Source organism: Macaca fascicularis, chromosome 1, assembly GCF_037993035.2.
Source record: "Macaca fascicularis isolate 582-1 chromosome 1, T2T-MFA8v1.1".
In the NCBI taxonomy this organism is placed as follows: domain Eukaryota; kingdom Metazoa; phylum Chordata; class Mammalia; order Primates; family Cercopithecidae; genus Macaca; species Macaca fascicularis.
Genome location: NC_088375.1, coordinates 45,517,535 through 45,532,802, shown reverse-complemented (window position 1 = coordinate 45,532,802; position 15,268 = coordinate 45,517,535).

Here is a 15,268-nt window from a genome sequence, read left to right as displayed (position 1 = left end):
TGAGAATCACACAGCCCTGTTCTTTTCTATTGGGTCTCAGAAAAACTACTAACTCTCTCTTGGTATAAGTTGCCTTTCTATAAAGAATAAATATGCCTATTACTCAGAGGTGTTTGGAATATTAGTTGAGATATTATATGCAAAAATGTCAAAAGTTGTGACTCACACATTATAAACACTAAGTAGCAGTAATGCGAATTATAAGAGAAAGGGGAGGAGAGTTAAAAGCAATATTTTAATAAGTTGATTCAATAGATTATTTATCGCTTTTTCAATTCTATTAGGTAGTTAATTTTGTTAGTGTCTAAGATGAATGTGAAAGGGTTGAAACATTCACCCATTCAACAAATATTTCAAACTCTCAGTTGTGTGCAACATGGTGCTAAACTCTGTAGAAAATAAGAAGAAAACACATTTCTGTGTTTAAGAATACTGCCTGCTCATAAGGAAGCAGTCAAGTAGTTGAGAATCCAACAATAACATACTCGAAAATAGTGAGTGGTAACTTGTGTGGTGATTTTAAGATACAATAGGAGCTTGGAGAAAGAAGAACTTTGAGTATACTCCAAGAATTCAGAAACACTTATTGAGCTAGGACATAGAGAATGAGTGAAATCTAAGTAGGTGGAATGGAAAAAGAAGTTATTCTGACAGGAAATTGAAGGAAAGAAAGGTCATATAGACTTTGAAAGTAGAATGGAGGTGTGCCTTCTGTCTTACTCATTTAATAGCTGCAATATCTGGGGTGTTACTTAAAATTTGAGTTTTATTAAAATGACATGTGCATAGTAATACTGTGTAATAGTATCTAATGGTATTTCCAATATGGGGCAAGGATTCAGAAACACTGAGAACAAAGAAGCAAACAACTTGGCCACAGCAGAAATGGATATAATAATAGGTATACCATTGAGTGCTAATGTGGCCCCTGGTCCTCCTTACTGGTATGAGTCAATGAGCTCATGGTTCATTTCCTGTTATTTCAGGCTGCATTTGTCACTCTGTAGGTTGCAACTAATAATGAATATAGGGAAAGCCTTGGTGAGGAGCTAGCTAGGAAGGCATGGCAGGGCAGGGATGGGGGATATTCCGTTCCTTTTCATTTGTATTTTTATTAAAAAATTTTTTACATTACTTAAGTTGTTGATTTGTTAGGAAATCCAGGAGAAAGCAATTTAAGCTAAATCTGAGTCACCATTTTTAAGAATCTTCTTGGCCTGGTTTAGCTAAATTATCACATCAGCAAAAGGCAAGAGAGAGTTGTTGTTTTATGTGGGGAACTTAGAAAAATAAAATAAATATGAGAATTAATGTATTTGTGTGTGCACACACACACACTACACTACACTCAAACAAAATCTTCCAGGCTACATAAATTGAATCAGAATAAGCAAAAACTATACAACACTGAAGCAGCGGGCAATTATTTTGTGTCTCTTTGGTTGACTGGGGAAGGACGTATATTGGAGCCTGCCTGAGCTGTCAGCTGCATGACGCCAAGAGGTGGCAGCTACACCAGATAGATGAGAAGCCCACCACAGTTAGCTCCCCTTCCCACTTCCCACTTCCCACTTCCCACAAGACCTGACACCAATTCAGAGGGGAGAGAGCATGCAACAGCAGGGAAAGAGACTGCAAGTGCTGATAACAAAGTGCTCTCAAGGCAAGTTGCTGGCCTTACCTGTTTTACTTGAGTCTGCAGCTCACCAAATGACTTCCTTCCACAGCCTGCCATTCTGGTCGAGTGGCTGGCTGGCTTCCTGGTCATCCAGGTGTTGGGGCTAATTGTAGAAGGAAAGCAGCTGAGTCAGTGAATAGCCCTGATCACATTCCACAAGATGAACCTGTGCCTAGTTACCTAGTGAAATCAATGAAACAGTCCTCACCTGTGCAGTTTCATGTGTTTTTGTTTTTGTTTTGTTTTGTTTTTTAATTTTATAAAACACATTTATAAAAATCAATTAAAATTAATGTAAAAGCTTACCAAATCATCATAAAGTAAAGATTCTTATTACCACTGGCCAGGTCAAAGAGAAGTTTGCCCTTCCATCTGCTCTATTCCAATCACAAATTCCTGTCTTCCTCCAAAAGTAAACACCATAGTATTCCTTTTGTTTCTTCAGTAGTATCCCCTAAGTGTGTGCCCATAGACAACAGAACTTCATCTTGCTCATTTAAAAAAGCTGACATACATGTTAAATGGTTTTCATTCATAGGTTTTCCATCTGACGATTTCTTTTTTCTTACTGTTGAAGAACCTGGGAGGTTCGGCCTGTACACTATCACTCAGTTAATTGCACAACCTTGGAGTAGGTTGGCATGTTCCTGTGTCTACTGCATTTCCTACAATTTGTCAACTGGATTCAGAGGCTAGATCATGTTTGATCAGAGGCTCAATCAAATCAAATGTAGATTTTATCCCTTTGGCTGGAGTATAAACGGCATTTTCTTCTATTGAGATATTTGTAACATCTGGTTTTCCCATTTTTCTGTGAGTTATAAGTTGTTGCTCAGTGCCTAGATTCATTAATTCACTGGAGATGATTGCAAAATGATCATATTCTAAGTGTTTTAATGTATTTTTCATACTTTGCTAAAATATTTTTATAAAGAGACATCCCTTCATCTATTCGTTGGTTTCTTGTATTAGAGTTTATTTTGGAAAGGCAAAATAAATGAGTGATTCACATTTTTTATTTACCAGTTTTTATTGTAATTAATAGGTTTATTGTTCATTACAATAACTCTCCAAAAATCAACAATTTTAACATTATTATAAACTCATAAATATATTTCTTGGGTTTTATCCATTGCTCGTATCATTCCGACTGTAGTTTAAATTGTCCCATTTCAGCCCCTAATAGCCTCTTCAAGTAGGTTTTGAGGTACTTTTACTATAAGGTATTTTTATTTTATTATTTTCTTGCTATATTTTATACAAAGACATTTTAGGCTTCTCTTATGCTGGTCTAAAACCTGGAATCAGCCATTTATTCAGGAAATCCTGGTTGCCATTAGAAGTGAATTGTATTGCAAGACAATAATTTGAATAACAGGAACGCTCATCACTCCTGGATTAGTCAAGCTGCTTCTTTCAAAAGAGATAGAAAATATTCATTTGTAATTTTTTAAGACAAAAAACTTCAGGTATTCATACTGATATTTTACATTCAAATCAGGTCTAAGGGTATTGTTGCTTAATCTCTTCTCTGTTGCATCTGTATCTCATTTCTTCCACACTGAGATAATCTTAGTTCTCCAAGACCCTGGGGATGATAGAATTAGAATATCTCATAATAATTAATTTCCATTTTAGCACATTACAAAAACAGCAGTCTCAAGATAATATAGCATTACCAATATAAATTTAATTACTAAAACTCATTTTTACATATGCTCCTCCCATTCTCTCCACATCTTTTATAGTTATGTTATGTCTCCATTGTCATTTATATTTAGCTCTACAAATAACCATACATGTCATGTTTACTATCATCCTTGTGTCAATGTCTTTTTAGTCATTTTAATTACATAAATATTATCATCCAATCGAGTTACTACATTCCTGCATTTTGATAATAGTTTGTTTCTGAATTTTATAAATTCTAAGCTATTTTGTGTTCTTTGAATTTGAAAGTCTTCGGCCCACATATTATTTTCTAGAGTATATTAAATGTTAGTTTACTTTTTGCTTACTAAAAGAATTGTTTTCAAAATCTGATGTAATATAATATTCCCTCTCTCTTACATCTACGTTTCTTTTTTTGCCTAGATGTTCATATAATGCTTTTTTATTTAAAGTCAGTAATTGTATTAGAATATGTTTTAATAATGTTAATTCTGGTTCAATAATCCCAGATACACAATGTGTTCCTTAATATGCAGTTTCAATGTTTCACTATTTTTTTTTAATTTCAGAAAAGTGATTTTACTTAATTTTTTACTGTTAGTTCTGTTTCCCTGATTTGGTGCTCTGCTTAGTGACTCTTATTTTCTGTATACTAGATTTTATTAATCTTTGAAAATTTTACTCAAATCATTTTAAGATTTTTTTTTTATTTTAGAAGGTATCATTCCTTTCATCTATTTATTTTGAGATGATATCAGTTGTGGTTATTTGCTCTTATAATTTCTCTAGTTTGATTCTTATTTATAAACTAATTTATTCCTTGTATTTTAAATTCTTTTCTGAGTTATAACATCATTTCTGAATTTTCCTTTCCTAATTTACTTTATTATTTTGTTTCTTGTACAAATTTGCTAATGTCCTTTAATTTTCTGTGGAGTAATAAGTTATATTTTTATGCTTTGGAAGCATGTTGTCTGGAGAGCTAGTCATCTCTGTATGTATGGATGCTACTTTTCTCTTTATTCTCTCTTTTTTTTCCTTTTCATAATTTTGTATAATCTGGTTCATTTTTGGTTGATCATTTTGATGAAGTGTTTGTTTTATTCAGGTTTTAGAACAGCTATGGTTCAAGAGTTTTTCTAACGTTACAGTGTTATAGCGACACAAGTCACTATAAAAACTTCCACCTTGAGTAATATACCAGTAATACAAATCTTCAGGTGATTATTTTAGGTATTAAGGATGTCAGTTTTTTCTTACTATACAGTTCTTTACATTGTTTGTCTAATTCTTCATTCAGTGGGGATCATATCATGCATCTCAGTATGGCAACAGAATGTAGACAGCTAGACAGCATCAAAATATTTTAGCCTGGAATGGCTAATTGTAGGAGATATGTGGAGGATGTAAGTAAAAATTAAATTCTCCTCATAGCAAGTTTATATAGGGGAAGCCTCTCATATTAACCTCACCTTGTCTGTCTGTCTCTTACTTTGTATTAAACTATACAATCACCTCCAATAAACTGTTGTTCCCAACAAAAGCCTGTACCATAAACAACAATGAATGTATACCTTATTTATTTAATTACACAGACCAGACAGAATGACTACTCTATTTCTTCCTCCCATATGGAGACCATATTTTCCTGGTTATATACCATTATCTCTCCTGAGCATCCATATTAACCACCTTCTCAACACAATCTCACACACACACACACACACACACACACACACAAACACACATATCTTAGTCATTAAGGCTAGAAGGAATGGGGAACCACCACTACAAATATACATACATGCACATGCAAACAATGTAGTCAGGCAAGACTCTGAGAGAGGATTTTCCAAATGCATCCAGAGATGAGGGTGAATCCTAGTTGGATGGAAAGTTTTCTATCCACAATCAAGATTGGGCGTTAGGGTTCAATCCTCTGTATGTGACTTCCAGTGGGAGCCACTAGAATGGAAGAGTGATGGTTTTTGAAACCTCTCATTACAGTTGACATGCATTGCCACGTTCACTTCTTCATTTGGGTGGCAGCCATTTTCTACCAGTAATTATGAAGGCTTTAGAACTTCAATTTTCTTTACTGAATTTTGTGCCAATACTATGTTTCATTCACAAAGCCAACAGTTTAAGATCCTGGCTTTTCAGTTCTCAGAACAGAATGCAACAAAGGTGATTCTGGGATAAAGAAAATGAAATGTAAAAACAGATGGAGCAACTATCTACATGTGCATCAAAACTAGGTATTGTGGTGTCTTCATGAGCCTTGAAATACCACAGGTAAAGATCAAACACTAACATGATATTTTGCATGCTGTCAGCAATGATGTGGAATGAAGCTATATTCATCCATTTTCATGCTGCTAATAAAGACATACCCAAGACTGAACAATATACAAAAGAAAAAGGTTCAATGGACTCACAGTTCCACGTGACTGGGGAGCCCTCACAATCATGACAGAAGGTGAAAAGCACATCTCACATGGTGGCAGACAGGAGAATTTCTGCAGGAACACTCCACTTTATAAAACCATCAGACCTCATGAGACTTATTCACTATCATGAGAATAGCATGGCAAATACTCGCCCCTATGATTCAATTCTCTCCCACTGGTCCCTCCACAACATGTGGGAATTATGGCAGCTGCAATTCAAGATGATTTGGATGGGGACACAGCCAAACCATATCATTCAGCCCTTGGCCCCTCCCAAATCTCATGTCCTCACATTTCAAAACCAATCATGCATTCCCAATAGTCCCCCAAAGTCTTAACTCATTTCACCACTAACTCAAAAGTCCACAGTCCAAAGTCTGATCTGAGACAAGGCAAGTCTCTTTTACCTATAAGCCTGTAAAAGCAAAAGCAAGTCAGTTTCTTTCTAGATACAGTGTGGGTACAGGCATTGGGTAAATACAGCCATTCCAAATGGGAGAAATTGGCCAAAGCGAAGGGGCTAAAGGCCCCATGAAAGTCCGAAATTCAGCTTGGCAGTCATCTTAAAGCTCCAAAATGATGTCCTTTGACTCCATGTCTCACATCCCAGTCACACTGATGCAAGAGGTGAGTTACCATGGTCTTGGGCAGTCCTGCTCCTGTGGCTTTGCAGGGTACAGTCACCCTCCTGGCTGCTTTCATGGGCTAACATTGAGTGCCTGTGGCTTTTCTAAGTGCTCAGGGCAAGCTGTTGGTGGGTCTACCATTCTGGGGTCTGGAGGATGGTGACCCTCTTCTTATAGCTCCACTAGGCAGTGCCCCAGTGGGGACTCTATGTGGGGGCTTCAATCTCACCTTTCCCCTCTGCAATCCCCCAGCAAAGGATCTCTATGAGGGCGCTGCTCCTGCAGCAAACTTCTACCTGGACATCCAAGTGTTTCCATACATACTCTGAAATCTAGGTGGAGGTTCCCAAACCCCAGTTATTGATGTCTGTGTACCCACAGGCTCAACACCACATGGAAGCTGCCAAAACTTGGGGCTTCCACCCTGTGAAGCCACAGTCTGAACTCTATGTTGGCCCCTTTCAGCCATGGCTGGAGCAGCTTGAATGCTGGACACAAGGCTGCACACAACGTGAGGACCCTAGGCCCAGCCCACAAAACCATTTTTTCCTCCTAGGCCTTTGGGTCTGGGATGGAAGAGACTGCTGTAAAGACCTCTGACATGCCCTGGAGACATTTTCCATATTGTCTTGGGGATTAACATTCAGCTCCTCATTGCTTATGCAAAGTTCTGCAGCCAGCTTGAAGGCTTGAATTTCTCCTCATAAAATGATATTTTATTTTCTATTGCATTGTCAGGCTGCAGATTTTCCAAACTTTTATGATATGCTTCCCTTATAAAACCTAATGCCAGTCAGGCATGGTGGCTTACACCTGTAATCCCTGCACTTTGGAAGGCTGAGGTGGCAGATCACTTGAAGTCAGGAGTTCAAGACCAGCCTGGCCAACATAGTGAAACCCCATCTCTACTAAAAATACAAACAATCATCCAGTCATAGTGGGAGATGCCTGTAATCCCAACTACTCAGAAGACTGAGGCAGGAGAATTTGAACCCAGGAGGCAGAGGTTTCAGTGAGCCAAGACTGCACTGCTGCACTCCAACTTGGACAACAGAGTGAGCCTCCATTTCAAAAATAAACAAAAAACAAAAACCCTGAAAGCCTTTAACATCACTCAAGTCAGCTCTTGAATGTTTTACTGCTTGGAAATTTCTTCCTCCAGATACCCTAAATTATCTCCCTCAAGATCAAAGTTCCACAAATCTCTATGGCAGGGACAAAATGCCACCGGTCTCTTTGTTAAAACATAACAAGGGTCACCTTTTCTCCAGTTCCCAACAAGTTCCTCATTTCTATCTGAGATCACCTCAGCCTGGACTTTATTGTCCATATTGCTATTAGCATCTTGGGCAAAGCCATTCAACAGGTCTCTAGGAAGTTCCAAACTTTCTCACATTTTCCTGTCTTCTTCTTGGCCTTCCAAACTGTTTCAGCCTCTGCCTGTTACCCAGTTCCAAAGTTGCTTCCATATATTCGGGTATCTTTTCTGCAGCACTCCATTCTACTGGTACCTAATTTACTGGATTAGCCCATTTCAAGCTGCTGATAAAGACATACTCAAGACAAGGCAATTTACAAAAGAAAAGTATTTAATGAACTCACAGTTCCATGTGGCTAGGAGGTCTCACCATAGTGGCAGAAGGTGAAAGGCATAACTCACATGGTGGCAGACAAGAGAAGAGAACTTGTGCAGGGAAACTCCCTTTTATAAAACCATCGAATCTCATGGTACTTATTCACTATCACTAGAATAGCACAGGAAAGACCCAACCCCATGATTCTATTATCTCCAATCGGGTCCCTCCTACAACATGTGGAAATTATGGAAGATACAAGTCAAGATGAGATTTGGGTGGGGACACAGCCAAACCATATCAGAAGAAGATGGACGCAATGGAGACTGCTAGTTGTAAGAATAAGAGAGGCTCAAAATAGCTACCAAGTATTCATTAGGTAGGAGAAAAGGCCACCATGGTGTCTATTGTTTCAGTGCAGTGTTTGAAATACAGTGACTGACTTTTTGGCTTATCTTAGCTCTGTTTCCCTCCAACACTTTTACTTCTCACATTCTTACCTACTGGGGATGAAGAGAAGTTGATTAACAGAAACAAATACATAGTTTGATAGAAGAAATAAGACCTAGTGTTTGATAGATCAGTAGGATGAGTAGAGTTTACAGTAATCTATTGTACATTCAAAACAGCTGGAAGAGAATAATTAGAATGTTTATAGTGTAATGAAAAGACAAATACTTAAGGTATTGGCTATCCCAAGTACACTGATCTTTACCAATTATGTGAAGTATTAACTTATCATATGTACCTTGAAAATATGTATATGTACTATGCATCAATAAAAAACAACCGCATAGATACCTTTTAAGAAAGCATGACAAATAAAAGTGCACAATTTTTTAAAAAAAGATAGAGGGATAGCACTGGCCATGCTAGGCTTGAACTTTTTGCTGATAATAATATAATAATAATATATTATCGCCATACTGAGGTGCATGGTATGTAACCGCTAAATAAAGAATGAACAAAACAATGAAAAAACTGCAAAGCAGAAAAAATATGACACCTTAAAGACCTAAAATAGTCACCTGGAGATTTGTATTCTTGGTGTACTATTCAACGTGGAAGTTTATATAGTGATTTGTATCACTTGCTTATGATGGTGTCTGTGCGATTACCATATTAGAAGTTTACATCTCTTCACATTGTCCAGAATTGTTAAATATTTACTGGGAATGAGGAATGTACAAGGAACCAAAGAGTAAATTATACTGAGTCATACCCAGGTCTGCTGAATGTCTAAGGCTCTTGCAGAAAGTGGTCCATGGATATATGTGCCTGTAATACCATAAGGAACTGATTTATATGGTAAAGACAATTATTTATGTGTTGCTTCCTGCAATCTAATGGTATAAAAGGGATAAGTCTGTGTGTTTTCTGGCTCATTCAACCTTGAGTGAGTGGAATTAACTAAAGTAACTAGAGAAATATTGGGGGCTCTTATAATTTTAATTGACTTCTTATATCACAAGGCCTTTGCAATTTTGTTTGCAGGTTGGATAGTAAAACAAGATGAAAGCTATTTAAGCTGACTCTGTGTTACCATTCTTGACAGGCTCTGAACTGTAATAAGCCTGTATAGTGTAGCCTATTTTAATTGGCATTAACTGTTTATATTCCTATACATCCTGCAAATAATATAAATTCTACTTAGGGAGCACTTTTTTTTTTTTTTTATCTTATCTTAAGAGCCTAGTATCATCCTCAATACGTGTAGAAAAAAAGAACAAATGTAGTTCTCAGATATGTATGGAACTGGTTTGCAGTCGAAGAAACCAAAGTCTTCAAAATTATATAGTTGTATATTTCAATAAGATAGTAAGTAAAAGGCACATAGAATAAGATTGTTGTAATAGAAAATTTAAGAGATTTTTCGAAAAAAGACAAGTCATTTTATAAATAGTGTATACAGTATAGAAAGGTAAGGTACCATGAAATGTGTGAATGTGAAAATACTTTGGAAATAAAGAAAGAAAATCAGTGTATTTCTCAATACTATAAAGATGGTATACATGAGAAGAGCAAAAACTATGTTTCTAGCTTTTTAATTTAGAATAATTAATGTAGTCACTTAATATTAAAATGCTAAGAATTTACTGAAGAGATGAACTCAGCATGAAACATTTATAGGTTGAGTAGATGACACACATTAATCCAAAGATGTCTTCATAATTATTATTATAGAACTAGAGTAGAAGACACAAACTGAACTTAAGGAGTTCTAATTATTTTAGCAATGAGTTTAAAGCTTTTGAATAATGAGAGCTGTTGAACGATGCAAGGATGGTACTGATTTTTTATTTCTAGAAGTTTTCATATATAGTATTTGTCAGATTTATTTATAGAGCCTTTCTATTTCAGAAATTATGTTTTCCTTTATTTTTTATCTGTATGCACTTTATGCAACCCTTGAGTCTGGTTTTTTTTTTTTTTTTTTTTAATTTTTAGTCCTTTTATGATAGTATAAAAGAAGTAAAAATCTTCAATCCTTACAATTTTTTTTGCATTTTTTTAGTTTAATAGAGCACTTCATCACATTTCCCTATAGGTAAATAAAATACTTAAAAATCATTCAGAGCAATTCTTAGAACTACTCTAGTGAATTTTATACACACAACTAAAACAGCAGCAATAAGTCAAAATTTATACAAGGCAAAATGCTTTTAATTACTTTCCAGATATAATTATGCATATACACAGATGGCAGGTAGAACAGCTTAGTTATACAAAAGAAGGTGCATGAATAATTGCTGTAGCTTGAACAACAAAAGTAAGTTGTTTTACATATAAAATGATAGGATGAAAGATGTAGTGAATTTGAATCTGGTTTAAAAAGAGGAGTCCTGATTGACACTGTAGTCTCAATAACACAAAATTGTGATAAACAACAGTGAATAAATAATACAGAACACACCTAAATAGCTGTTTAGAATTGCAGATAGATGCAACCTTGTCTCATTGAAGGTCTTCAGGCACAGCTGAAACATTCAGATAAATAAGGTTTAGATGATGGAGAAGCCGGCCACAAGCTTTTCTAAATACTCGAAATATATGTGAGCAAACATTCAGAAGTGGCTGCTGTGTTTCTTATGACAAGCAACCATCAAAACCAATAGTTAAAGCTAAGAATAACATTTGGCATCCATTTCCTCAGGACAGAGAGGAGCATAAAATACAATAAATAACGCTTTATATTGACTTAATGAATATATTGCTTTATTTTACCACATTTTAATTTCCACTTATCTGAGATTATCACTAAGATTTGAAAATAAAAAATAATTTTAGCTTATTATTAGAAAGAATAAAAAAACGGAGTAAATGAGTAAATTATAATTCATTTTAAATGCTGACTATATTCCCTCATTTTTAAAAAGTTTAAAAATTAATTAAAAAGTTATTTTCAAAACAAGATCTTTTCTTAATAACTTTTTTAAATGCTGAGTATGCACATTCTACTTCTGATGAACAGCAATATTCTCCATGGTTTAAAAATGTTTCAAAGTTTTACACATGTGCCTGAATTTGAATTACATGGGTAAAAAAGATTATTCTAAAGGAATATGAATCAAATATAAAAAATCTTTGTAATTTTATCTAATGTACTATGATATATACATATATTTACTTAATAAACAAAATACAAACTTGAAAAAAAATATTTAGAGACAATAGTAAAATATTTCTACATATATCATTAGGGCTGTCTGATTCAAAAAATGTTAAATCCAAATGCAGACTTTCTGGTTTTATTTTTATTTTTAAACATATCCACTATATGGAAAAAGCTGCCTTCATCACCCACAGTCCAAATAGAGATTCCCAATATGTCATCTCATTTATGCAGGGTATTAAATGCCTCATGGTTTTGATGATTTTTTGAATTAAATAAGTTAAGTACATTTATTGGTATACTTACTTGTAACTCCTGGGTCAATTGTTCTCAATGAGTACTTTGCCAAATTGGAACATGAGACTATGCAAAAGGAAACAGAGAAGCCATTTTTCAATCATTTTAATTGATAGTTAATGACTCTATCTTCTTTATAAAAGGTGATATACATATACAAAAATTTCTAATATATTAAAGAGTATAGTGACTTTTTATTTAAAAAAATTTTATTGCAGCAAGAGCACATAACATGAGTTCTACCCTGTTAACAAATTTTTAAGTATACAATACATTATTACTATAGGTATAGTATTGCACAACTAATCTCCATAGCTTATTCATCTTGCTTAACTAAAACTTCATGCTTGTCGATTAGTAACTCCCAATTTTCCTCTCCCCTCCATCCCCTGACAATCATCATTCTACTCTTTGATTCTATGAATTTGAATATTTTAGATGCTTATATAAGTGGACTCATGCAGGATTTGTCTTTCTGTAACTGGTTTAATATCACTTAGCATAGTGTCATTCAGGTTCATCCATGTTGTTGCATATTGCAGGATTTTCTTCTTTCGTGATACTGAATAGTATTCCTTTCTGTATATATATCAAACTTCATTTACCCATTCATGAAGAAACAAAGCTGATGGACACTTAAGTTGATTTTACATCTTGTTTGTTGCGAATAGTGCTGCAATAAAAATAGGAGTGCTAATATCTCTTTGATGCTCCACGTCACTAATCATCAGGAAAATGCAAACAGAAACCACCCATCACGATGGCTGTTATCAAAAAGAAAAAGCACAAGTGTTAGTGAGGATTTAGAGAAATCGGAACCCTTGCAAACTGTTGGTGGGAATCCAAAGTGGTGAGGCCACAAACAGATGGAGGTTTCAAAAAAAAATGAAAATAAAACTGTCATATGATCTAGGAATCCCACTTCTAGGTACTTATCAAAGAGAATTGAAATCAGGACCTCAAAGAAGTATCAGCACTCCTATAATGATCCTATAATGATTTTCATATTAACTCAACATAGTTTTCTTGAGCAACCTCAAACTCCCTCTGCCATTTTCCCAAATATGTTGCTTTTTCAGTTATTCCAGGTTGATAATTTTTTCTTTTTTCTAAAAAAGGACAAACAGTCAACATTTTAGGCTTTGCAGGCTTCTGTTTTACTAAGATTTGTCAATGATTTGTAAAAGTAATTTAAAAGCTGAGCAATTGTAAAGCCATGTGTCACAAAAGTTCATTTTATTCACATAACTCATGAAAGTCAGTATGGTTTTATTATGGAATTGTTCCATCAATGGTATAAAAATATTTTCACATTGTCAACAAAATAATAGTTGCATGTGAAATTATTACTCAGCACACCTATCTATTAATTAAAGTGTACACCTTAAAACCATTAAGAAATGAAGGAAATATAACAAAGTCTCACTGAATTGATTTTTAATATGGTTTGGTTCTTAGGTTCTTATTATTTACAATTACAGTTACTATACTGCACATTCCAATAATTGTTTATTATTTCATTCAAAACATGCTATGCATACAAATAGTGATTATACAGACCTGGTAAAATATATACAATTTCCATTAAATAGAAATATACTTAGAATATAATAAATCCCCTAAGATTTCTTATGGTAGTTTAAAATATATACATATATATATATAAAAATATATTATATAGTGAAATTGAGATAAGGCAAAATAATCCATTTAATTGGTTATGACCAGAGAATTATCTTTATATTCTACTTGAATAAACTATAATAAAACCATATGATCAGATCAAAAACTTTGGTTTTTTAGATTTAATGTCATCCTTAGTTTGGGAGTGAGAGAGAGTAGAGCCAATTCTGAGTATTGTTAGAGCATATCCTTATAAACACATTTCCTCTGTTAATAAATACTGGTTGAGATATCGTCATCTTGAGCAATATGTTCTTTCAGATAAATTCATTTAGTTATCTCTCATACAAGATTAAGTTCTGTTATATTATGTGCAAAGATTTGTGCTAACCAACCTTGAATATCAGGAATGTCTTCAGTTTCAAGTAACTGTGAGTGTAGTGAAGAATGAAACTAAAATCTAAGCGGGAATTAATGAGGTGTATAGGCAAAGGCATATGTTTTAGATAGAGGAACAGTGTGAATGATGACGTGCCATCGACAAATATGTAGTGAGAGTTTTTTGTGAGCAAGGAGTGTGCTAAGAACTGTGATATGGTAGTGGGTAACAGAATGAATCACTGCATTCACTAAGTTTCCATTCTTGCAGAAGGAGACAAACAATAAACTAATGAGCAAGAGTATCTGTAATATGAGAAGCTACATCGCACAGTGGAAAAAAGCATAGATGCTTGAGACAAATTGCAAGGGCTTGAATCTCAGCCCTTCCACGTGATAACTCTGTAGTCTTGGGCTAATTCTTAACATTAGCTTGCCTAAAGTACCTCATGGGTAAAATGGATGTAATAAAACTATCTCTTAATGCTGTTATGAGAACTGAATGAGTTAATATAGGTCAAATGCTTAGAATAGTGTATGGAACATAATGTCATAGAAATACTTGCCTTTATTTTCAAGAGTTACGAGGGGAATAAACAGTTTAAGCAAAATAGGGAAGAGCGTGTGGTGTGGTAATTTGATAGAGGATCATCAGGGAAGACCACTTTAATCAGGTGATAGTTGAGCAGAGGTCTAAAAAGGGGTGATGAAACACACCATCCTGAACACTGGGAGAAGAGTGTTCAGGCAGCAGGGACAGCAAGTGCAAAGGTTTATAGACCATGCTAAGTTTAGCTTTTACTGCCATTAACATGAAAAGACAGTAGAGGCATTGTGACAACAAATGACATGATTTGACTTATATTTTAAAGATTGCACTGACTGCTCTATGGAGAATAGACTCTCAAGGGTCAAAAGAGGAAGGTCTGTTAGGAGGCTATTGCAGTAGTCTGGGAGAGAGGATGATAGCGTGAACCAGGGTGGGACCAGTAATCATATAAAAAAGAAAAAAAAGTACGGGCATGTTGGCTTATGCCTGTAATCCCACCACTTTGGGAGGCCGAGGCCAGCAGATTACCTGAGGTCAGGAGTTCGAGGCCAGCCTGACCAACATGGTGAATCTCTGTCTCTACTAAAATATAAAAATTAGCCGGACATGATGGTAGGTGCCTGTAATTCCAGCTACTTGGGAGGCTGAGGCAGGAGAATCTCTTGAACCCAGGAGGTGGAGGTTGCAGTGAGTGGAGATTGTGCCACTGTACTCCAGCCTGGGTGACAGAGAGTCAGACTGTGTCTCAAAAACAACAACAACAACAACAAAATTCAAACTTTAAATCTTTATGTGGGTAGTTTTTAGG